The 26,414-nt window shown below is 45.1% G+C and overlaps 1 pseudogene; it reads left to right on the top strand.

Moving 5' to 3' along the window:
• The first annotated feature begins 272 nt into the window (after positions 1 to 272).
• LOC133350427 (small ribosomal subunit protein eS4-like) overlaps positions 273 to 26,414 on the top strand; it is a 38,952-nt pseudogene continuing 12,810 nt past the window's right edge.

Raw genomic sequence — 26,414 nt, 5'->3', positions numbered from 1 at the left:
GAGGATCGATGGCTTAATGGGTAGCACACTGGTGCTATAATTCCAAAATTCTGGGTTTAACTCCTGTTCATATACAACGCCAGCGGTTACTCGTATCCCCCCTAGATCAACTCAGCTGTAAACGGCGCACTATATGAAATATTCAGCATTTTGTCATGCTGGCTTCAGTGGGTGCTCGCTAACTGCACTTATCCCTGCTTGTTTGTACGGCTAAACGGGACGATCTTTGCATGTGCTGGATATAGTGGAAGGTCAATGATGAGGGCACTGCCATGCGGATTGTGGCTGACCAGGTTCTCTTCCTGGCCGTGCGCATTGAAGGTAATTGGGACCTGAAACTGACCAACGCCTTAATTCCGTCGACTAGCCTTTAAACGAAGACCTGGTGCGGAATGTGAACCTTGCCTTGTGTGAGGACAAAATGCCACGAGGTGTGTGGGGTGCTAACAAAACGACCCCCGACTTCATTGTTCTGTGGTGGCCCTAGCAGGTGCGTGACAACGACAATGGACAATTTGTTGAAGATTGTATGAGATCTCCATGTGGTTGTAAAATACTCGTCAAGCACGGCGTGTGTGCGTACACGTGTAACACACGAGGGCATCTCCACGCTGTTAGAGTTGTGGAGGATTTTTTTACCATACTTCACAATCTTGGTCAGTGTGGGTTATTGAAGGAGGGGGGTGGGGGGTGGCATAGAAGTATAGTACAACGATGGATTTTACTTGATAATGTAGCTCTGCAGCAGCCCGTGTTATGAATGGTGATCGCCCATTCAAGCACTACCCAGACAATATCTACTTAGCTTCGAAATTCTGACAGATTTTATTCATTCTAGGTGATTCCGTCAATTTTATTTATTTATCTTTTAAAAAAGACATTCTAATAATGGTCTCTATCACAGCCTCAACAGACCTGTAAGGCAAACAGTTGTTGGTGAAACAATTTGTGTGCCCAAACCCTTGTGCCGCTGCAATACACACCACGTGTTTACTTGCTGCGGCAATGCCAACGGTCACCTATAAGTGGACAAAGCCAGGAATCGCGTGACCTCGCGTACCTGTGCACAAATGCTTGCCCAGTTTTTGCTCGCTTATCAAGTTAAGTTTGCGTGACTTTTCCAAACAGGCACTTTGGTCCTTGCTGTTGCATTAAATATCACCCGACACCTACTAACCACAACAACAACAATCGCCATTCGCCACTTAATTGGCGGCGACGTCACCACGGCGCTTGTGCCAGGTTATGTGCACGTTAAGGCCATGTATGTACACTCCACCGTTGCCAAGTGTGAATTTAAAGTGTGTGTGTGTAGATGTTACCGTGCTGCATTAGGTTAGCACACTAAACTTGCAATCGAGGTTTCCAATTGAACGTCCCAACAAGGCATCCTGTCTCCCCAGCAAGGTATATGGGTATACACCCCAGTTGTTGATCGGAAGGTCACGTGTGTGGTGAGGTAAAGTGTGGCTACTCTCACCTCTCCCAAGACTTCTGGCCAGCATGGAACAGGCGGCCACAAGGCCTCTCTCGAGCCCTCTCTATTTGGAGGCCATTTTACAGCAATGGCATGAGCAAGAAAAGTGCAGGATTTCACCTTTACCTTGTATATGTGTGGGCATCTTCTTGGTTCTTTCGGTAAATCACGTAAAAGGGAAATAATAAAATAATAAAATTAAAACATAATAAAATAATTCTCACGACGTTTCGCCCACAACGCAAGCAGCCGTCCTCAGGTGAAGACGCTGTCTCCCCGACAGACCTGTTCTTCACATGAGGACGGCTGCTTGCGTTGTGGCCGAAACGCCGTGAGAATTATTTTATTATGTTTCTATTTTTATTATTTTATTATTTCCCTTCTACGTGACTTTACCGAAAGAACCAAGAAGATGAATCCCTGCAGTCACGAAAGCTTTAAATCGAAATTTACGTGTGGGCAGTTTAAAACAATAACTAGACGGACTCCTCAGTAATGTGGCTTTCCCTCAACAATGCTATTTGGATGCCTTTCCACGTCTGATTATGAAATGCTTAGTAACTGTTACAATCTTGTGCGCTCAACCCACGTTATTATTTTTGTTCAAATCACAAATGAAGAAATTAAATCTAGGTTGTGCGCTTGTGTGTATGTTTACGCGTGTGACTTATTTTTGAAGTGCCGTGCCATAATAGCGTTGATTAATATGAGTTTGTATGAAGTGACCAGGTTGTTCCATCTACCTGCTTATTCTTTCCCCTTTAGCAGGTGTGTGCGCGCTTGGCCACAAAACAGCGTTTCTGTTTTTGTACAAACGCTGACGGGAGCAGCGAGTTGCTCCCTCCACATCTGCTTTACATTTTCTCGCTGTGAAGTGGAGCCTTTGCTGAAGAAGAAGAAAAAGAAAAAAGTTTTTGGTTCAGCTGAAAAAAAAGAGCCTTCCAAATACAACCGTGCTATTGTTACAGGTGGGGGATGGCGTGGCCCGTTTTTCTTTTTTTCTCCAAGCAGGTTCACTGGAGCCTTATGCAAAGCTTGGCTCACCTTGGCTGTATTATCGCACGTGGGCTTTGAGGGTTCCTGATTGACTCGGTGTAAAGATGAGACCACACCGTCGCTTGTTAAAATGCGCGGCCGCACGTATATTGTTGTTGTCGGAAATTGTTGTTGTTGTTGTTGGTTTGACGTTGTTTTTAGGACCCCCTTGCGTGAGGATTATTTTTTCCGCGGTGGTGCTGTCGACCTCCGAATTGAATGCAGTTTGCCCCGAAGCAGTTCTTTGAACACGTGGGAGCGAAACGTCAGGCATCGTGCCGAACACCACGTGGTGCCACCCCCAAAAGCGCATTCGAGAACTTACATTTTGTTCCTACTGTTATGAGTAACGGCACATAATTATAGCTAATAATACTGTAATCTATGGTATTTGTGATGTTATGTTTCGCTGTGTATGCTTATCTTTATTAGCTTTATATTAAAAAAACGCTGTGTTAAGGAAAAAAATACTTTTCTACTTTCATCAACAGTATATACTAATCTAATGTGTTACGTGGTGTCCCTGCATAATGGGTTACTTTTTTAATGTTTGGCTCTGGAAAATAATATGTAAATGATTTACGTGGCAGTGCCACTTGTGCCACCAGTCATTTCGTCCCAGTTTATGTCTTGGATGTTCGTTGACTATTTTATTTTGTGTTTCCCAGTCCCGACGACCCAGTGGACGGATCCTGAAAAAGAAGCCCAACGGTTGAAAACAAATTACGGCAGTAAAACATTTTTTGGCAGCAGTAACTCAATGTTTTAATAATTAATTGCTTGGCTCCGAATGCGATCTTGTTATATTTAATGTCTTAAAGCGCGCCGCGTTGCTGATTTTGTTGATCTCAACACACCTGCGAAAACAAGATATTCCGACGTGTTGCGAGGCTGTTATTTCTGGATGGAAATGTTAAATAAATAGGCGAGCGGGTAAACAAGGTCGTAAATAAATAAACAAATAGTTTCCTTATTTTGGACTTGAGAGGAAAAAAACAGGAATCATTTTTGCATTCGCTTCCAGCGCTGCCGCGGAGTGCGTCGAACATTCACCAGCTCTTTTGCCCCCCCCCCACCAACCCCCACCTGTGCCAATGAAAGTGAGGTTTGTGCTTGGGGCATAATGACCCAGTTTGGGCTGGGTGACGTGGGTGGCGGCTAACACGGCGCGGCAGGGTTGGCGTTCCTGTGCAAACTGTTTGTGGAGGGTCGGTCTGGCGAAGAATGGGCATGAATAATGTATGATGGAGCCCATTTCATGGCAGTTGTAGCCCCAATTGTGCCGTGGTGTTTGTACAGCGCAGACCCATTCACTCGCTTTCGGCCGGAGTAAAACAGTTCCTGATTTATACCTTTTACTGTCGGGATTAGCATCGCTCACTCTTTACACCACATGCTCCTCTCGAGGCTCCGAGCACCTGCCTCTCAGTCCCACACAAGGCTGCAGCTTCTGATTTCCATGGGACACCCTTCATTGCTTGCTCACCAAGCGGCTCCAAACGCTGTCTTCTGGATCTGCCTCCAGGCCCGGGTAGCAGCAGCACCACAGACACGTGACTTTGTGTTCAACCAAACCCTCCACCCCCCCCCCCCCCCCCCATCATCTCTATTCCTAAATTCGCACAACCTCAGTTCGCACAACCTCAGTGATACGTGATAAAAATGATTTTGTCAAGACGCTCTTCGCCCCTCCATCCCAGCATAAATAGTCGCCCCAAGCCTGGAGCGTGCCATTCAGACTCTGTCTACTTGACGGACCTGTTCTCCACCTGAGGACGGCTGCTTGCGTTGTGGCCGAAACGTCGTGAGAATTATTTTATTATGTTTTATTTTTATTATTGTATTATTTCCCTTCTACGTGACTTTACCGAAAGAACCAAGAAGATCGCACAACCTTGCTCAATTCACGAAACGTATTAGCTCTTATGTATTGCACCTTCAATCGTGCTGTTTCTTGTTGTTGTCCGATTGGCAATATGGGCCTTTTGGCCCTGTGCTCAGTGACACGTGATAAAAAAAAACAACTCAGTGACTCTACTCTGTGTAGCTGTCTAATGTGCCGATGACATTTGGCCAGAAGTGATGAGATGATAGTGCAGCTTGAGTCAGCTCACGCATTCCTCAGAAGCAAAGTGGCTTCAATGAATTCCTGTATTAAAGAGTGCCTAAGAGTCCACTAAGATGCAATTTCTTTTTTTTTGCGAGACACAAACTTGGCGAGAGGATGTGACACCAGGATTCAATTGCACAATGATCCTGACTGAGCAGCCTCGATTGAAGCACCCAGTGAGGTGCCACTCCCATTCTTGAGAAGATTTCTTTCGGCTTTAGAGGAAATTCGTTTTGGCACTTTAATGAGAAAAAAAATGACAGAGCTGCGTGGCAATGTACAGGAAAAGTATACGTAAATATACTCGCGCAAACAGTAGAGGCCCACCCACATATATATGCAATACATGCAATGTATATGTTTCATGCATATTTTAAAGTTTCCACATATTTGTACATTTCAGAGGCTCAATTGTGTTTTTAGCTGCATTTCATGGAATTCTACATTCTAACAGGCTAATGGAAACCATCTGAGGTCTCTGTGGCTCAGAGTATATAAATAGGAATTTCAGGTAAGGAATCATTCACTGCCACCTATTCTTAGATGGCTAATTGTTTATGTGGGCAATAAATAATTACAGGCATTTAAAATATATCTATATTCTCAGGACATATTTTCCGAAGATGCCCCAAAAGCAGTTACAAAAACTGTTTAAAATAATCTTTCCATTCTGAATTAAATTGGTTATAACCAGGTAAAGAGACGTTCGGTACAGCATCGGTGATGAAAATGGGACCCTAATATGACATTTGAAGTAATTCTTACTTCTTCATATTTTAAATGATGGTTACTGAGCACTGGCCCAAATAACCAAAATGCCAAGAGGCTCGCGACTCACAGCACTATTGAAGGTGTAACCAGTATTAGTTAACATATTTCTTGAATTGAGAAAGGTTATATGAATCCCATGGCTCTCACTGTAATGCATTTCTCTGGAGCAAAGTCACTCCAGGGTGATGCTGGGCAGGGGGGTGGGGATGTAGCCTTTCTTACAACCTGCATGCCCACAGCATTGCCATGTGTTTGGCATGCCTACACATGGAGCGAGCTCTCACTGGCAAAGCCAAAGGTGGAAGCACTAAAAAGAAATCTTGGAACATGCTGTCCTGCACTGGGTAAGCACAAAGTGCCAGTCGGGCCTGGTTGCTATTTATGGCAAATGAGGCGAGGCATTTCACTTATACATCTTAAGCAATTATTTGGGTAATCAAGCCCTCTGCTTACCCCTCTCTCGTCCCCCTAGCCCTCGAACCACTAACCAGCAGTGCCCCCCCCCCCCCTCCAACCATCATCAGATGCCCCGAGGAGCATAGCTACCACATGATGTTTACTCTGAGCTTTTGCAGTTCAGATTGCCTGGGTCTCCTCCCCAGACAATGTGGCAACATTGTGGAATAAAAACTTAATTTAAATTGCACAGTTAGCCATCTCCAAAGTATTAAGTCATTGTTTTTAATGCAATATACGTTGGCGTATTCTTAGGTTTTTTCGGTAACGTCACGTAGGTAAAACATCAAAATTCATAAAAAATAAAATAAAATTAAGATCACGACGTTTCGGAGGCAACACAAGTCTCCGTCATCAGGTGGGACCGTCACAGCCAGATCAGCTGCATCAAGTGAGGCAATGATTCAAGATGTAATCCCTTAAAAGCGAGTTGGGGGGGGGAGGAGAGGGGGGGGGCCCCCCTACGTGACTTTACCGAAAAAACCTAAGAATATGAATCCTTGCAGTCACGAAAGCTTCAAATCTAGAATAAATACGTTGGCGTGCTTGTTGATACGTAACAAAAAAACTATAATTTAAATAAATAAATGAAGGTTCAAGGAAGGTGGCGCATTAGCAGCCTGGAGTTAGGATGAATATCTACTTTATGAACAAATGGTGGGTTTTAATTCAGTAATTCTGATCCGAGTTCAACAGGAGGGACTCAGCATTTATTGTCGAGGCACTTCTTTACCTTATTTTACAATGTTTACGAAGGAATTTCCAACCTCGAAATCTTCAATCAACAGTTATTTATTTAGGTGTGACTTTATGTACAGGTGAAGCGTGTTACGTATTTTTAGTGTCACCACACATGGCATTATGCCACCACTAAAACATGACATTGTAATTGAGTTGTCTGAATCGCAGATGTACATGAAGAGGTTGAACAGAATAGTGAATTAAATTGTCAGAAAAAACGCTTGCAATATGCGAAATTATATAATAATTGGTAGCACGACTGACAATGGCATAGGCGACTCCATCAATGTAAGGCAGTCTCATATATTCACGAATAATAAAATACATCTAAAATTCAAGTGATAATACAACCACGCTAAGTGTGGTATAAATTCCATGTGGCTGACGTGCAGACAGGGCCACCCAGAGGTCCCTGGAGGCCTGAAGTTGGAGGCCCAGGGCAGAATTCCATGTGAGGTCCTGTTATTAATTGGTGACAATAAAATCAGCTCTGTTTTGGGGCCCTCTTTTGTGTGGGCCCAGGGGCAAAATTTTGCCCCTTTAAATCTCAAACCCCCCAAACTCTGTGCAGTCCTGCATTTAAATGATGGCGTTTTCTGCTGCTTGTTGGAAAGCCATAATTGTAAATTATATATTTCCGGAATTCCATTGTGTTTTTTTTAATGGCCACCACTGGTGGTTATGAATGGCACAAGCTATTGAGCCACTGATAACCAAACAGTGTTTGGAAATGTTTATTTTGAAAGTTTTCAAATCTGGCTAAACGTCTCAATGCAGGAACCTCCTGAAAACGAGTCTTGAGACTCAATATCGCTTTCTTGGAAAAAGGTAAAAACAAACGTTTAATTCACTACAACTCAACTCTTAACCCTAAGGATAGCAGAAGCCACCAAGAAAGCCAAAAATGGCTTTCCTCCTAATATGCATCATTTTTCTCCACAATGTGGCTTTTGAAAATTAATCTTAACATTTTAGCACGCAAACTAATAATACAGATAATTTGATCTGAAGAAAATATTATATATTCATTTTAGTCGTGTATTCATAATAGAGTGTATGGAAGGTCTCACTGCCCTGAGGCTGTGGCCCAGTTATTTTTTTTGTTACAGATTTTCAGCCAAAACTAAGAAAAGTAATCTCTTTCTCGAGCAGGTGCCACGGACCACTCTGATTGGTGGAACAATTATGTCTGGCAAGAGGGACCAGTCGCATGACTTGCAGTAGCAAATCAGATTAATGTCCTATGGTTGGCAGTGAATGTACAGTAACTAGTTTTAGATTTTTTTTTTATATCTGAAGTGCTGTGACAGCTGCTTAATATGAAAAAAAGCAAATCTATTTAAATAATGCCTCAAATTGCAATGTAAAATTATAACAGAGCATTCATTTGCAGTTATAAAAATAGAGGGTCATATATTTTGGGAACAGACGCTACAGCGTATTTCGTATTTACGTAACTTTCGATGCGATTTTTCTTCTTTGTTGTTTTTTAAATTAAGTATGCCATTTTAAAGACTGTCTTTCAAAAGGCATTCGCGAGAGAAAAACATAAACAGTGATGCTTTTTTTTACAGCACTTTCCAGCGCACACGTGCATGCTTTTCCCCGGCATTAATCTCACGTTCTGCTGTTTCACGGATCAGTTCGAGCAGGGCAGGAGGGAAGGGGGGTGTGCTGTGCGTGTGCACGCGCACCTTTCGGCTCAGAAGAAGCCTCTGTGTGCGCCAGGCCGTGCTACAAAACTTGGCGAACTTTGGTGTTGTTCCTTTTGTAACCCAATCCCCGCGCAGGTGTTTTCCGTTGGGCACCGGCTAAGTTTTCAAAATTCCACGCTCACTGCCACTCGGCTCCACTGCACCAATTTTCCAAAGCCCTTAATGCAGGCAGAGCCCCCCCCATCCACCCATCCCAGTTCAAGGCACTCACACCACCCAGCCCCCCCCCCCCTCTTCGTCATCCATAGCCACGGAGCCGCAGAACCCCCCCCACCTCCCCCCATACGCACCTCCCACGATTTAACGCAACTCTGAGCTTGCAGAAACGGTCATCTGGTACCCATTCATGATTTCAAAGTTGGGGGGGGGGGGGGTGTGGAGGGAAGCGCAGCTTTGGTCGCCGCGTGGAGGGGGCGTCGTGGGCACAGTGGAGATGGGACGGTGCGGCTCGTGCGGCGGGGTAGGGATCGCGCCACGCGAGACGCCTGTGCCAGCCGCCCAGAGGTCGCAAACGGGTTTTGATTCCTTACCCGTACCCGGCCGCACCAGGGTCGCAAACGGGTACCCGTACCCGGCCGTACCCGTACCCCTACCCGTACCCGGCCGGGTACGGGTAGGGGTAGGGGTATCAGGTACCTGATTGCGACCTCTGGGATGAAGCCATGTTGCAGGCGCGGGTAGGTTGATTCTAGGAACTTGAAATGTGAGAAGAGACAAGACGTTGGGAAATGAGTGACAAACGGTTACTCACCAGTGACTCACGGCCTACCCGTACCCGTACCTGGCCGCACCAGGGTCGCAAACGGGTATCGGGTAGGGTACGGGTATGGGGTACCCGGTTGCGACCTCTGCAGCCGCCCCGCTTGTTTGCGCAGGTGTGGAGCAGCGACGACGCTGACGCCACACGTGCTCGCCTCTCTGTTTCGGTGGTTGTGATTGCACGGATTGTTCGTGCAGCCTCGCACGGGTTGTTCGTGCAGCCTTGCACGTCGCGCGCGTTCACGGGGCAGCGGTCGTTGCAGTGGTTAGAGCTGCGCTGCGAAACCTGGCGAGCCGAGTTCGATTTCCTGCCCACGGTCAACACCGGTGACGAATATTTGAATCGTGCCTGGGCGTCCCTTAGGTCGACTCAGCCTCGATTGAGTACCTAGTGCAGTGTACAAACATCGCCACCGGGGAGACAAAGGCGGCCAGGCGTGGTGCCGGCCATCCACCCCTCGTGTTGCGTTCTGGCCTTCATAGATGCTCGCTAACAGCACTCGCCCCAACAGTCTGTTAAGGCGATACGGGGGTATTCGTCTTTGTATGTTGAACTTCTTTCGCGCCGTACATTGCCAACCGTACTAATCGGAGTTGCGGAGGAAGAAGAACAACAACAACAAACTAAACACAAAACGGCAGTTCTAAAGAAAGTGCATAGCTCCAGTTGCTTCCGAATATCAGAATGAAGAGCGCTCCAGACGTGTGCAGGAGCGCATGTGAAAGCGCGTGACAGAGTGTCCGCTGTTGTTCAACGTCCAGCCAAAAGCCACTTGCATGCATCCAGCGTGTTTGTGGTGTTTTGTTTTATTCTGGGGGGGGGGCGGGGGGGCTGCTCCTTAGGGGTGACTTATAAATGGCGTTAATGTTTCGACTGCCCAATTTTTCTATTTCCCATATGTCCTCCAGCGGCGCAAAGATTTTCTTTCAAATACAAATACTTTATAGCGTACTGTATTATGAATACCTGCTAAAAATTAGCAAAATACTCTTACGTGTATATATTTTTGTATTATTATGGTAATAATTTATGGACTTTACACTTAAAGTGTTGAAACGAAATGTGGGTACAGAGCATTCCTCTCTGCATTACCCGTGTCTATTATCATCACAGAGTGGTAAGCCTGAAAACAAAAATACACAGAACTGTAATGATCATGCAGAGTATGAACCACGACACCCGCCACTCCACCCCATAGACCAGGAGTCGGCATTCAAAACAACAAGGAAGAGCCATTTTTTCGAATTTGGAACAAAAATCAATATTTCAATCAATCAATTCAACTTTTTTTCTACAGCACTGTTCGTGCAACAAAATGCAATGCATAGTGCTTCACAGGCATAAAACAATAAAAGTGAAATTGTAGGCAAAATAAAATCACGTTTCAAATTTCTAGCAGAGACATAATAAAAACATAACACGTGAAGAAAATCCTAATTTAAAAGCAAGTTTTTTTAAAAAGTAGTTTTTAGATTTGTTTTAAAAGTGCTTAATGAGCCACAATGCACGTGAATACTTTCTACATTATGTACCAAAGCAGCCCGGAAAGAGCCGCGTGCAGCTCTGGGAGGCACAGGTTACAGACCCCTGCCATAGAACATCGCATGAATTGTACATTTGAGCTGATGATGTGAATCTAATGGCTGTCGTTTAGGGTTGTTCATAGCTCGTGGTGCCGCGGCGTTTGTCTTTATTTCACCACACAAAGCGTTATCTGTTCAAGCTCGTGCAGAAAAGACGTGTGCAATTATAAAAGGGCAATCATCCAGTAACTTGTGGACACTACGATGTGCAACTGCATCACACTTTGACCCGTGACACTAGCATTGCTCCACTCGATCTTTGAAAATTGCACACCACTGTGGATGGGCAGCACACAAAGCAAATCTTTGGACATGCCAGATTAATACCATGATGATAATCGTAACTGAAACATTAAAATATTCACCCATTCAATGGTTGCCCATGCTGACACACGTACGTGTGCCAGAATGGGTAGCAGTTCATGAGTACAGTCGAACCATGGACAACATGAGCTTATCAATTCACGAGAAGCTCCAGAGCTTTCCAAAGATGCCTCTGAAATCTCGAAAGCCTTTAAGGGATTGATCTACGATTTTTAAAGTATCCTGTTTCAACCCTGAGGCACACTTCAAAGAATTATGGGATACTGTTTATGTCCCAAACAAACACCTGATTGCGAAACCCACAAAATAACTTTCAGGCTTCAGCCTAGCCTGGAAATAACGATCCTCATTCAACTGTTTCAGAACATCGCATGGCAGATGCGGGCATCGATCATTTGCCGATGGCGTCTCGGACTTACAGCCGCTTCGGAAGCGATCGGCTGGCACGTTGGGCTTGGTTATTTGAGACATGCTATTCGTCTACTTTTGCTGTGCGAAAAAAGACGCGCATGTTACGAGTTGTATTTTTCTAAGTGTATGTTTAAAAAAAACAGCCATTGGCTTAAAGAAGTATACACACGTTTTCACTCAACAAAGTAATGCATACTTCATATACGTGCATTTACACTTTATTTGCTAAATGGCAGCAGTAGCAATGTGTAATTTAATTGCTTTGCAATGTACATTTTTATTGCATCTAATTTCACATTATGTAACGCTAAAGTCCTATATGAGTAAAAGCAAGGCTGACTATTACAATGTAAAGACTGCCACGATTTATAAACGAAGCAGGCTGTGCAGGACAACAGTGTTGTGTTTGGAGAGATGGTGTACGCAGGATAGATGGCGAGTTTTTATGCAATATTCAGTCATCTGTATAGCAGGCATTCATATGGTTCAGAGATAAAGTGACACAAAGAGTGATAAAACAACGAGCTGATGGTTAAAGTTCGCAGTCTGTGTTTTATTGAGGAGTTGCAAGCTACCACTTTGTATGCACGTACTTCAATGTTGTCTTCAATCAAAGTGAGCATCTATAACAGCTATTGTTTCACGTTCAGATTTAGTCTATGACAACACAAACAGCGCTGGGTTCAATTCGTGTGTAATCACAAAATAAAATAATTCCATGGAATATATATATAATAATAGTTAAAAGGTCTTTGTAAATCCACTGCTGGATGAAGGCCTCCCAACGCCCTGTCGGTCGTCGGTGTTGTTTGACCATACTTCACCACAGTGGTCAGTGTGGCTTGGTGAAAGAGTTGGGGGGTGTAGGAATTCAATTATCACCTGCCAATTTAATTGGAATGTTGTTTCTCAATTGTTCACGTTAAACAATAACGAAATTGTCCACAAAAGATTCCCAACATTCCCCCAACACCTTTGCTGCTTTCAGCTCATCGCTGCCGTGTACAGCATCCATCTCAATACCACCAAACAACGGCTCTACCATGTGCCAAGCGCCATGTCTCTTGTATTGGTTTGCGGAGCCACATCAACACCCAGCAGAAGAGCCGATTATTATCAATGTCATCCTTGAACCCAAGTGACAGGAGGAGGATATCAGGGATGTGGATCGTACAAAATGTTGTGAAATTCCCATTCTGTGCGCATCAAGGTGCCATACCCCAGCTTCCCGGGAGAAAGCAGCACAGCAAATGTGGACTCCACATGTTACATCTGTACGAGATCGAGTGCTGCCCCCTCGCACACGTGGTTTTCTCTGGACGCTGCGGTTTCCTTCCACATGTGTAGTGTACTAATTCACGGACACTAGTAGAAGTTACTCTCTCTCTTTTATTCCGGCCTTCACTGCCTTAGGAGATAACCACATACCAGGTCGGGACAGCCAACATGCTGCCAGACCCACAGCTTGAAGAGGGCGAATATCACGACGACGACAAAGGCACAACGAGTTCCATTCCAGATTGCAACAGCCCCGACTGTGAGTCGGAACTCACCTTTTATCCTCCCCTGCGTGGCCAGGCTCCGCCCTCGGCCACGCACCCCTCTGGATCCCCCAGAGGGCTCCATGCCTTGCCCACAGGTTCAACTGGTAGAACGGGCTGCTACCCCTAATTCTATCAATGTCACTACACATGTATAACACTCATTAATTGGCGAAAACGCGTTCCTTCGGATTGGGCAGGTAGGAACTTGGTTGGACAGCGCATTCGTGAGATCCGTGTCACGCGGCGCAAGCTGCATGGGGCTGCGCGTCACGTGGTGCTGAGCCGGCCCGAAGCGCTCTATGAAATATAAATCGAGGGCGTGGCTATGCACGACAGACAGACAGACAAATAATCTCTGGTGGGCAGTGTGGAACTTGTTGTTCCTACCTGTAAAACAATTCCATATTTCAAGGGGGACTACAGAGCTTGCTTGGGCAATTGTTGGCGCTGGCTCTCACCGCCTGGTTGCTGGATTTTTCCCGTTTTGCCTGTGGGTTCCTCCTCGTGCCTCCAAGTCGTTCTCTCTCCTCACGAGAGCGAGCAAATACTGTGCAGCGCACCGCTGGTTGAAATGTATTATCAGTGCCGATCGTGAACAGGCAGCGGTGCGAACAGTCACAGCACGATAGCTGTATCAAGTGATACAGCTATCGTGCTGTGACGGTTCCACCTGAAGACGGAAGCTTGTGTTGCCTCCGAAACGTCGTGATTTTTATTTTATTTTTATTTTACTTTTATTAATTTTTATTTTTTACCTACGTGACTTTACCTAAAAAAACCTAAAAATATGAATCCTTGCAGTCACGAAAGCTTCAAATCTAGAATTAGGCAGCGGTGCGCGTTTCATTTTCTTGCAGTGGTTGAGGCTTAATCTTCGCACCCGTCTCCAGGAGCCGGTGCAGCTCATGGGCCACGTTGTGTTGTTCCGACTACGCGAAGCTCGTTAGCTGTTTGCCACTGGGTTTGGGAGCGGAATTAAAATGTAATGACCCTACTTATATAAAAAAAATTATATATTAAAAAATCTTGAATGGGGGCATTTACAGGCTTGCCTGCTATAACTTAAGAAGTTGAGAGGTGTGTTCGAAGTGGGGGGGGGGGGGGGGGTGTGAATAGCGCGTGGTTGCAGGGTGGTATGATTACAGTTGCACCCCACAAGCTCGACATTGGTGTTTAGCTTCGAGGTGTGGCTCTCCGAACGCCGTGGGTGGACACCACTCAGCTCCTAATATTATCAGCAAACAAAGACTATATACACGTGTGAAAAACTGAAAGTTCTGAATGTTTGTTTTAAACAGGCATGAGGCCAAAATAGAGGCACACGGCGTAATACGCACACGGTCATATGCCGTTCCAAATGGCTTTGCAAGCTGGAGCCTGATTTAGAAAAAAAATGATTGTATGGTTGGTGGTCAGAAGCCTCATTTTTAGAAACCCTCCTCCTTCCTTTCCAGATTACAATCACCTTTTGGCTGTTTCACCGTAGCCCGCGAAGCGCCCAAGGCGTGCGCACGCTATGAAACAAGTGGAGTTGTGTATCTCGTGATTGTGATTTGCCCGAGTGATTTGCAGGAAGCAGCTTCCAATCATGCCTTTTGTTTGGCTTCACTGATGAGCGTATTTAATCTGGCCTGTGTTTTTGCAGTACTTTTAAATTAGCGCTGAGGTTAGCATTGATTGTGTTTAATTCGTTAGCATCTGATTGCAGGCATTGGCAACTGTTTATGCGCTGCTATTTTGCTGTGTTCAGTCGTGACCATACAACACAGCACTACTATGCATAATCTGTAAGTCATTAAGGGGACATTCGATTTTTTTTCATTTTAGCAGTTAACAAAATTGCTGTGCATTCACCACAAAGCCCCACTGCGGATTGCGTTTTGGTTTTGTCGGTGGGGGGGGGGGGGGGTAATTTAAACTTTTAAAGATGCCGAGCACAGCTTTTTGCAGTCAAAAGCGTTTGCGTTATATCACAGGTGTGCATTTTGCAAGGAGTAGCAAAGCACCGCGCAAGTCCGTGATGACACAGGTGTGGCGAGCTGCAGAGAAAATTGCAGTGTATAAAATAATCTTTAGAATGTTTAAGTGAATACACATGCTGACGCTTTCTTACCTTGGCAGCTGCTTACACTGCCTTTACTCTGGAGAGCAGCTCTGTCCATGCGAAAAAAAAATTTGAGAATGTTCTATGCTGTAGAGGGGGAACGTAGTCTACTGAACAGTTTTACCTAGGATTGGTTTAAGCTACTGGCATAAATGCTATAAACAGCTTGCATGACCTAAAAAGGCTCTCTGGCGAATTGCAGATATTTTGGCAGACATTGAGGCCAGCATGACTTTGAAACCATTTCCATCCTGTTTTGTATAATTCTTTTCCTTCTGCTTCTGTACCATTGTTTTTGCGAGTAATGTCCCCTTTAGTCTTGATTTTTGTTTTGTTTCAGAAGCTAATTTTACATGCCAGGGATATTTTGTGTCATGCCAGCCACTTGGAATGTGTGTTAAAACTTTAGCATTAAATATTTAATGCTTCTTAAATGGCGATTTTTGATCTTTCGATTTCCACAAATCATATCTACTTTTAAATACGTTTTTGACCGTGCTGTGATTCCTTAATTCAACTGAACTCTTGAGCAAGACTCCTCCGAATAGCACGGTTGGCTTCGTATGGTGCGAAAGAAGTTCAACATACGTACATACATAACAATCTTACTCACCTGAGAGGTATGTGCACAGCAGATTTATATTTTTAGGGTTTTTTTGCGCTTCAAATAAATTAAGTATAGAGTTTTAATATGTCAAGATAGGAATGGCTTCAGTAAGCGCTATTTAATTATTAATTAGTGACACGTTTCTTTTAAAAATTAACTTTTCAATACAAATACTTTTAGTTTCTACAGGGACGAGAATTACATTTTTGAACATAAATATCAATACGAGCAGCAGCATTTTTACCAGAGTTTATCTGTTGTGCATGTGTAGTGAGTTCAACTGAGTCGCAGACGTACACTTGGAGGCAACACATTTATTTAACACCAACACACGGGGTAACTGCCCCTTCGCAGAAGAACAACCTATGGTGGTGACCACCAGGCTAACTACACTAATCACAATGTAACTAGCTTCAACGGATCGGACCCCAGTTTGGATCCCGGTCCACTTGTTGGAGACGCGGTAGAACGGAGACGTTGACGAAGGTTTCTTCAGGATGAACAACAACGCCGGGCCCTCTGGGGGACCCGGCTTATATCCTCTGCGGCGTGGCCGGCTCAGCCCTTGGCCACGCCCACCTTCTAGAATCCTCTAGCAGGATCTGCACCCTGACCACGTGACCACCCCTAGCCCCCACTTGGGACCCCTTTGTAGACTTAACCGGTCACGTGGCCTCGGAGTGCCACGGTCTTTAGTAACCCCGTTCCTATGGCCGGCACTCCCATACCCTATCCTGTAGGGCTGGCACTGCACGCCAAGCGTGGTGCCATCCAGCGCTATCAACGAGCGCTCACCGAGCCCCTATAGGGCCGGTACTGCACCCTCACCACAGTGACATACTGTGATGTCGCTACACATGTACCAAGCTGGATGTTATGACAGATCTTGAAACATATTCTTTGTCCATCATTAGCTGCTAGAACAACATGTTCTCCTGCATTGCTTATCTGTGAAACAATGATGTGGTTTCATATTTGCTGCAAATGTCAACGTACCACTGGAATTTGAGTATTTACCTATTTACGTTGATATCTCGTAGAAAGAGAGATTTTCATCTCTATCTTTTAGGTGGCCTGTTTTTTTTTATTGGAAACACAACCATTGAGGGACATGGAACTGTAAGAACATGGGCAAGCGGTCAATTATATGCTCTGGCATTTGCGATTACATACCATTTGTTGTAAGTAAACAACACAATACGATTACATTTCAAGCGGTATGGTTGCATGTTCATTTCTATGGGGTTGTGTAGCTTTTCGCGGTTCTACCGCATACCTCTCTCGTGTGTGTTTGAGGTTGTGCTCCGTGTTGTTCAGCGTCAAGTCCAAAAATCTCCACGTGCTGGAAACTTCTTCAGCTCCCAAGGCTCGCGGCATGAGGAGCGAACGTCAGGCATCATGCCAAACAACACGTGCCGCTTTCACCGGAACATACGTCCGAGGAATATATATATTAATTAGTGTTTAAAAATATATTTCGTTTGTATTGAAACTGATTGACTTCCTTACCACACAAACACTGCTGTGTCTGCGTGGTAAGCACGAGGCAGGTGTTAAAAGGCTGAAACAAATCTAAACATATAACACTGTGTACTCAACATATCAAGAAGCCAATATGGCCATTATTTTAAAGCAGATGAGAGCCTGTTGATAGTTAAACATACTCCATTGATAAAAAAAAATGTAAGTTGCAGAAAATATACCAGCGGCATAAACGTGGATCTTGGAGTTGACCAACATTGAGCTGACATTGTAAAATAATCAAATTAATAGGGACCAAGAATTGAGCCTTGTGAAACTCACTGAGAAATGTGGATTAATTCCAAAATTTATTATGCAATGTTTTCTTTCCTCCAGATAATGTTTGCAACCAATCCCCCACCCGTTACTTCCAATGCTAGAGGTCGGTAATCTTGAACTTGGGATATGATGATAAATTGAACCCAGTTCTTTTAAATGATCAGTACAGACAGCTGAACAAATTGTTTTATTATCCACATCACAACAAAAATAATGTAATTCTGAACAAAGATTTTCGGTTTTTCTGTCTCTCCTTCCGACCATAGGAATGTGGAATTTCTACCACTGGATCAGATATTAATGTCACCCAATGAATAGATGAATATGTGTGTATGTCTGAGAATGACATTTTGCATCGCTATTGGCTGCAAGCAGCACCCAGGCAGCCTCAGGGCAATCATCGCAGCGCACATCCCAGACTGCGTGAAGATGGCCCTCGCAAATCAACCAGGATGCCTCGCAGCGTGCCTACTCATGATGACGCGTCCCCTGTAACAGATGTCTGCCACGTATAGTGAGTGCTTCCTGTATGTGCTCCGGTTACCTGCCCTGTACGGCTGTCCAAAAATCGGATAGGGTGTCAGACCTGAGGCTGCGCTTTGACGTATCGCATTTAACTCCTGGCAGCGCCGCCGTGGTCTTGACAGACCTCTGCGAGCAGCATCAGTCCTGCAGCTCCGAGCTGTCGTCTACGCCGCATCGCTCATGGCACGCAGGCGATGTTGCACGCTCCGTTTTACACCGCCAGCGCAGTCGCGTCTGCTGCTACAGCCTCGCTAGTTGAGCGACGTCACCACCTCTGCCTGACTTTCTCTCATCTCTCTGTGCACCCCTTTGCTCTCTGTTGGAGGTCGCTGCTTCTCCTCTGCTGTCACCACAGTCTAGAATGTGCTCTGCTCGTGTCATCGGTGCTGTTGACTCCCTGCCCCTCTGAAAATCGAGTGGCGAGGCTTTCAGCACTTCCGCGGACGAATCTCTCTCTCTCTCTTTAAAATTGGATTGTAAATATCTCCTTTTGCACGTGATGCACATCTTTGGCCGTAACGTACGCCAATAATGTATTTTCCGACACCTCTGCATACGAGAGGCGTTTCACTGCTTTAAGGCAGTTTAACGTAGCTACTGCACAGCACATTTTTCAGATACATACAAAAAATAGACATATAGACAGGAGTTGCTGAAATTAAATAAAAGCTGGGCGAACTACAATGCCAGCTTAAACGGTTAAAGTGGCAACCAGGTGACTGTGGAGTTTTGTTTAAAAAAAACTAAACAAAGAGAGAGAGAGAGAAAAAAAAATATCCCTAAAACGGTTTCTGTGTCTGGAGTTGGGTGGGGGAGAGGAGGGTGGGTGGGTGGCGGTGGGGAGGCGATTGCGATCGCGAAGTTAATTGAGGTATCGTTGACCCGTGACTGCACAGTGAAACGTCTCGGTGACCTCCATGATTCAGCAACACCTGTCCCTGGTGTGCTTCGGCCAGCAGCTGAAACCCGAGATTGCTTTATCGGCACGGCCGCAGAGCAGTAGACCTCTCTCTCATTGTCCCCATGGCCATCCGGCTTTGAGGTGGTGGGTGATGGGTGGTTGGGGGGGGGGGATGAGCCGAGTTTCAATTAACGGCCAATTTATTGGAGTTACCGAACCCTCGCAGCTGTGCAGTGTTTCGTTATCTGAGGTCCTGTCCAGAATTTTGGACGAATTATTTGATGAACAATTTTTTTCAAGGGTTGTTATACATCGAATGCACTTTGTGGCGTGACCTTTCACCTTTCGATCAGTAGTTCCTAGTCGTTTGCTCACCGTGTACCGCTACCAGGGCTACACGCTCTACGCATACCCCTACCAGCACTAAAAACTGTCCGTGTACCCATATCCGCATATAGGATTTATATAGAATAAAACAAAGGACATGTATTGCATTCTTGTTACATTTACACGTATATAACACCTAAGACGTGTAATTTACACTTAATAACAGATCACTGAATACGGTAACTTTATAATGTAATACTTAAATATTAATACAACTTTTAAAAAAATCCCTACGCTACAGTTTAATTCATGTCACTAACTAGCACCAGGGTGGCACAGTGGTAACGGCCTGAGCCTCGCAGGAAGAAGGGCTTGAGTTTGATTCCCAACTTGGGTGCCTTTCTGCGTGTAATGTGCATGTTGTCGCCCTGTTCTGCGTGGGTTTAGTCCAGGGTCTCCAATTTCCCTGTATAGCAAAACAAAACCATACAAAGTAACTGGTATTTACAAAATATCCCAATGCTCAAACATAACCTGTAAATTGCTCAATTGGGATTACACAGCGGCAACATCACCCCCTAATGCGAAAACTTGGCATGGACCCTTTTGAAAAAGTGTATTTCAACCCAGCGAGGCTTTCGTGTGTAAACAAGTCGAATAATAACTGAATAAACAAAAACAAACACAAAACACGACACAGAGGTGGTTGGCTGAAACTTACTGAATGTGGACGGCTGAAGAGATTTTCAGATGGTCTTGAATGAATTCATACTCTGCATTTTTTTTTTAGTAAAACATCATTGATAGATGAGAGACCTAACATAGATGAGGCATTCAGGAGCACAGGTTCACCACCAACTTCCAGCCAACGTGCAAGCATAAGGCCATACAATAACGCGTGCACACAAGCAAACCAGCACTAAATTTCGATTTAAAGCTTTCGTGACTGCAGGGATTCATCTTCTTGGTTCTTTCGGTAAAGTCACGTAGAAGGGAAATAATAAAATAATAATAATAAAACATAATAAAATAATTCTCACGACGTTTCGGCCACAACGCAAGCAGCCGTCCTCAGGTGAAGACCAGGTCTGTCGGGGAGACAGCATCTTCAGACGCTGTCTCCCCGACAGACGTTGTGGCCGAAACGTCGTGAGAATTATCTTATTATGTTTAATTTTTATTATTTTATTATTTCCCTTCTACGTGACTTTACCGAAAGAACCAATAAGATAAACCAGCACTGCTTCATAGCCCCACGTGAACGCCACTGTTTCGTGAATTGTCCCGCGTACCCCCTGCGGACGTGACGAGGGGACGTGTCACGTGCCATGGGTTCGTACCCCACTGCCTTGGGTCATTCGTACGACTCTCCCCAATGGGTGCATGCAGCGTCGTGTGATTCAGCGGAGCCAATGGCACGAGTAAGAACCATCGCGTTTGTCACCTTGTGGAGAAACAGCAACGATGCAACAACGTCGAATGTCGTGGTCAACTGGGGACGTTGCTCTCCTTTTGGAAACTCTCAACTGTGTCGCAACACTTCGAGAGGAGCTCGTTGAGAAGACGCCGGGGAGACTCAAGCGGACGCGACCGGCAAGTGAGAGACTTCTCCGCTGAAGACTGCCACGACTGCTGCCTGAAGCCGTGCCATCGCTGGCAGCGATTGCATCAGTAAGGAAGGAGGCTTTATTCAAAATAAGCGCGGGCAAATGTCAAAGTGATTTCCTGCCTCGAAAAAGCATTGAGGCAGTGCTCATCTCACGTATGGAGAGCCCTGCCTGAGCCAGCGGTGAGAACTCTTCGTGACTACGTCTTGCCCTCAAAGCTGAACTTGTATTGACCACAGAGGGATGATGGGCTGAGTAATGCTCCAACTAGGAATTGGAACTCGCAGTCTTCCAGTTGTGAGCCGCTCACTCAAACGCTGTGCCACCTATGTTGGAGATGCCAAATATAAACTCCGTAAAAAATGTTTTTGACTAGATCTCGTTGTGCGGTTAAGTAAAACGCTCATGGATGCCTCGTGTTGCATCATCGGTTGTGCATCTGCGAGGCAATTCATCACATGAAAACAGGCCCCCTGTGGAATTCCGCACACTGCCGTAAATTGAAATTGCAATTCCCAGCCATGATTGTATGGCTCATGTGAATGTACGGGGGCCAAGTAAACATCGTGTTTTCCTACAACTACTGCAAAATCACTGTACCAACTCGCACTGACCAGTGCGGTAAAGTACTGTATGGTTACACAATCCAGACGACTTACATGTATGAGGAGCCCGTAATCCAGCAGTGGATTTACAATGAACTGAACTTGTAATGCTGTAAATGAGAAATCCGCAAACGGGCACTGGGTTGTCTTCATAACCCTGGAAGATTCAAAACCGGCGAAGAAACCACCATTATCTCAGGACCGAGACACAACTCTTCTTACAACAGCCGTCGTTGACCCCCTTGCCAAGCGGCGTCATCTCACCACGTGGTACCTATTTTACAGACCACAAATGGATGATGTAGCTGGGTTGATCCTCGAGCTTAAACGCAAGAAAGAGAGCCACAGTCAAACGGTCCGGACGGCAGCGCATCTCACTTTGTTCTCAGTAGTACGGTTTTATCAAACCTCCTGCAACTCCCTTGCCCCGGCCATTAGTACTAGTCCCCTGCCTTCCGCTGTTCAATTCCAGGCTCAGATTTTCCTTTTAATTCTTTGCCCACGACTGATGGTTCTGAGCACACATTGCAAGTAACCTCTCTGACCGTTATCATCGACCTATGCCAACACCGTGATAGCCTAGACACGTAGGCCGAGAATTGTGATCAGAAGCAACTCTTGCAGCGAAGGTACCAAGCAGAAAGCTATTCTCACTTGGTGGAATGAATTCGATTATCTTAAACGGTGTCATAGACCTTTTCTGTGTCTTCATGGTTTCACGCTATGAAATAAACATGCCCACAGTTGATGTACAGTCTCTTGAGATGCAGTCACGGTCAGGCGCTACACTGCAGTGTGGACACGATGTATATATGTGCTGCAGTGGCTTTAGCATGTGCATACATCCAAATTGTATTGCATTGTATTTAGGTAGAGTGTTTTTTTGCCGGAGGTAAATAAGCCATCATAAACAGAGGTGTTCCCACACCATGAGTTCAAGAGTTATGCCAGTGGCAAGTGCATGCCATCACATTCACAAAGGTGGAATAATATACATTTAGATACAATCCCAAGCGGTTCTTCACTTTAACGCACAATCCCAGGCAGCCACTTTTGATGATGGTTGTCTCAGGGATTGACTCATCCCAGCCATAGGCCTATAACATGTCCACCACTAAATAGGAAATGACCACTGCCCCATTCTCATCTGAGCAGGAAGTGTCTTTGTTGATTGTTTTACCTTCAACGACCCCTTCTTATGAATAAAACGCTGGTTTAGCTTACACGCATATGCTGGTGGTGTTACTGTTTCATAATGCACATGTTCAGCCCTTTGTCAATCCACCGGTCGATGCAGGCCTCCCCATGCCATAGAGAGTGTGATGGTTAGTTGCTTATTTGATAATAAATCTTGGCTTAAAGCTTTCGTTACTGCAGGAATACAAATCTTTATTTTCTTTTTTACCTATCTACGTGACCTTACCGAAAGACCCAAAGAATATTTGATAATACTTCATCACAGAGGTCGGTGCAGGTTGGTGAAGCTTGGGGCGCATAGATGTCAAAGCAAGTAACTACATTAATGTACAACAAATGGGTTTGGCTGCACTTCCCTCTGCTGCCCACAACGTAGCACCCCATCAAACCTAAAACACCTGTTATGCACAGTGGTTAAAACGTCTGTTAGGCACAGTGGTTAAAACACCTGTTATGCACTATGCAGGCTCAAATCCCTGCTTAGCTTCTGAGAGCTGATTAAATCGGGTGCATTCCAGGTGATTTTTTTTTATATTAATGGGTGGTAATGTAATCGCGGAGCATTACGAGCCTTCATCCCATAGGCCAGCCTGCTGAACACTTAGCCACCCAGCCAACCCCTAAGTGTGCCAAATGAAGGTAAATGCTCACGGTGGATGACAAGGAAGTCGCATCCTTTGGGCTCTGTGTGTTAATAAAAAACGGAACATTTCACGAAAATTACTCGGCGAGCAATCCTTGCGATTTGCACGAGAGTCGTGAGTAATGTGCACCGCCGAGAAGACTGAAGCAGCCCTTTGGATGGTGCGTTTTGGAAAGCTGCCCTGACTGATGGGTTCCGAGCAGAGCCAAATGGATGGAATTACCATTCCAGCCTGAAGCCCGTTGGACTTTCTCGGGTCAGAAATCTGACATTTTAATATACACGAGCAGCGTGTAAACAGAAACTAAATACAGACGAGAGAGGGCAACAAGACCTGCTTTGTGTGACGTGGAGCAAAGCTCTTCAGAGAGGTCCCTGGCCCATTTGGTTTCAGCCCCTTTCGCGATTATTTTTCGTTAATTTACTTGGGATCTCGTAGATAGACGCGTAGTATCGAGGCGCAGGAACATAGGTTTTGCGAGGTTATTTTGGATCGTTTAAATAAATGAGCAATGTTGAACCAGACAGTTTATAATGAAAACGCTTAAAATCACGGTGTGATTTGGGGACGGATTGTAATTGCCGGCGAAACGTCATCCTCGGATTGTAAATGTTGTGGGCAGAGGTGGGACAAAGTCATTGTTATGCAAGTCCAAGTCGAGTCTGAAGTCATCAAATTCATGACTCGAGTCTGACTCGAGTCCAAGTCACATGACTCGAGTCCACACCTCAGAGGTGGGACAAAGTCATTGTTATGCAAGTCCAAGTCGAGTCTGAAGTCATCAAATTCATGACTCGAGTCTGACTCGAGTCCAAGTCACATGACTCGAGTCCACACCTCAGAGGTGGGACAAAGTCATTGTTATGCAAGTCCAAGTCGAGTCTGAAGTCATCAAATTCATGACTCGAGTCTGACTCCAGTCCAAGTCACATGACTCGAGTCCACACCTCAGAGGTGGGACAAAGTCATTGTTATGCAAGTCCAAGTCGAGTCTGAAGTCATCAAATTCATGACTCGAGTCTGACTCGAGTCCAAGTCACATGACTCGAGTCCACACCTCAGAGGTGGGACAAAGTCATTGTTATGCAAGTCCAAGTCGAGTCTGAAGTCATCAAATTCATGACTCGAGTCTGACTCGAGTCCAAGTCACATGACTCGAGTCCACACCTCAGAGGTGGGACAAAGTCATTGTTATGCAAGTCCAAGTCGAGTCTGAAGTCATCAAATTCATGACTCGAGTCTGACTCGAGTCCAAGTCACATGACTCGAGTCCACACCTCAGAGGTGGGACAAAGTCATTGTTATGCAAGTCCAAGTCGAGTCTGAAGTCATCAAATTCATGACTCGAGTCTGACTCGAGTCCAAGTCACATGACTCGAGTCCACACCTCAGAGGTGGGACAAAGTCATTGTTATGCAAGTCCAAGTCGAGTCTGAAGTCATCAAATTCATGACTCGAGTCTGACTCGAGTCCAAGTCACATGACTCGAGTCCACACCTCAGAGGTGGGACAAAGTCATTGTTATGCAAGTCCAAGTCGAGTCTGAAGTCATCAAATTCATGACTCGAGTCTGACTCGAGTCCAAGTCACATGACTCGAGTCCACACCTCAGAGGTGGGACAAAGTTATTGTTATGCAAGTCCAAGTCGAGTCTGAAGTCATCAAATTCATGACTCGAGTCTGACTCGAGTCCAAGTCACATGACTCGAGTCCACACCTCAGAGGTGGGACAAAGTCATTGTTATGCAAGTCCAAGTCGAGTCTGAAGTCATCAAATTCATGACTCGAGTCTGACTCCAGTCCAAGTCACATGACTCGAGTCCACACCTCAGAGGTGGGACAAAGTCATTGTTATGCAAGTCCAAGTCGAGTCTGAAGTCATCAAATTCATGACTCGAGTCTGACTCGAGTCCAAGTCACATGACTCGAGTCCACACCTCAGAGGTGGGACAAAGTCATTGTTATGCAAGTCCAAGTCGAGTCTGAAGTCATCAAATTCATGACTTGAGTCTGACTCGAGTCCAAGTCACATGACTCGAGTCCACACCTCAGAGGTGGGACAAAGTCATTGTTATGCAAGTCCAAGTCGAGTCTGAAGTCATCAAATTCATGACTCGAGTCTGACTCGAGTCCAAGTCACATGACTCGAGTCCACACCTCTGGTTGTGGGTTTACTCTCCTACTAGTAACGAATTGGCATGTTTTGTTTAGGTGACAAACCTTACTAATTGTCTGTGTCGGGCCGTGGCAAGTTTAACGACACATATTTATGCGATCTAACCCAACAACATCTGTTATGGACAGCGTAATTTACGATATAATTTGATCTGTTTTGTTTTTTTAATAATGCAACAATAGTGGCCAACCCGAATAGGCGTATCTTGGCTTTTCGTCAATACGTGGAAGCAAGTTACCGCAAATCAAGAAGAGATTCATGCCAACGATACATTTATGTTTTTGCTGTGTGTGTGTGTGTTGGTACGCATCTTTGTCTATGCATGTTCGTAATTTTTGTTGTAGGTAAGTCGAACTCTGTTTTATATATAGCCCCATTCACAAAAGGCATCACAGCGCTTTACAATTCAATCCCAGTAAAAACCCGAAACATTGAAACTAAGAGGCAAACAACCACACACAGATGGATACGCGAGAGAAAATGAATGCTGCTATGTTTCAAAACACCAAAAACAGGGGTTTGTTTAAAACGTTGCAAGAAATATTTCCAAGCAATGCAGCAGTGAATTATCTTGTGCATTTTAGGAAGTTTATATGAATATACTGCCCATAAATACACAAAAGGGAAGAACCCTGAATTGTTAGTGCACAAACAGCAAATGTTTAGTTACAACCAGACCCCGTTAATAAAACATGGCGCTGAACGCCAGCCTTCCTTGCCTACGGCTAAAATCACCCAAAGCCTGCCTGATCTCAGAAGCGAATCAGGGTTGAGTCTGATTCGTGCCTTGGTTGGGTGACCACCAGGGCTTGCCACGTGCTGTAGGTATAAGGAGGCAAGGCATGGCCAGCAGGTGGCAGTGCTGTACGTTATGTTCTCATATACGTAGCTTTTCTCTGAGTACTCTCGTTTCCTCCCATTATGATAGGATGCACTTTGATAAATTTTTCCTTCCCGGTAAATGCGTGTATACACACTATGCCATTCTGTGTAC

The sequence above is a fragment of the Lethenteron reissneri genome, chromosome 33, assembly GCF_015708825.2.
Source record: "Lethenteron reissneri isolate LAM-NWPU_2019-01 chromosome 33, ASM1570882v1, whole genome shotgun sequence".
NCBI lineage: Eukaryota > Metazoa > Chordata > Hyperoartia > Petromyzontiformes > Petromyzontidae > Lethenteron > Lethenteron reissneri.
This window is presented reverse-complemented; position numbering and strand designations above follow the sequence as displayed.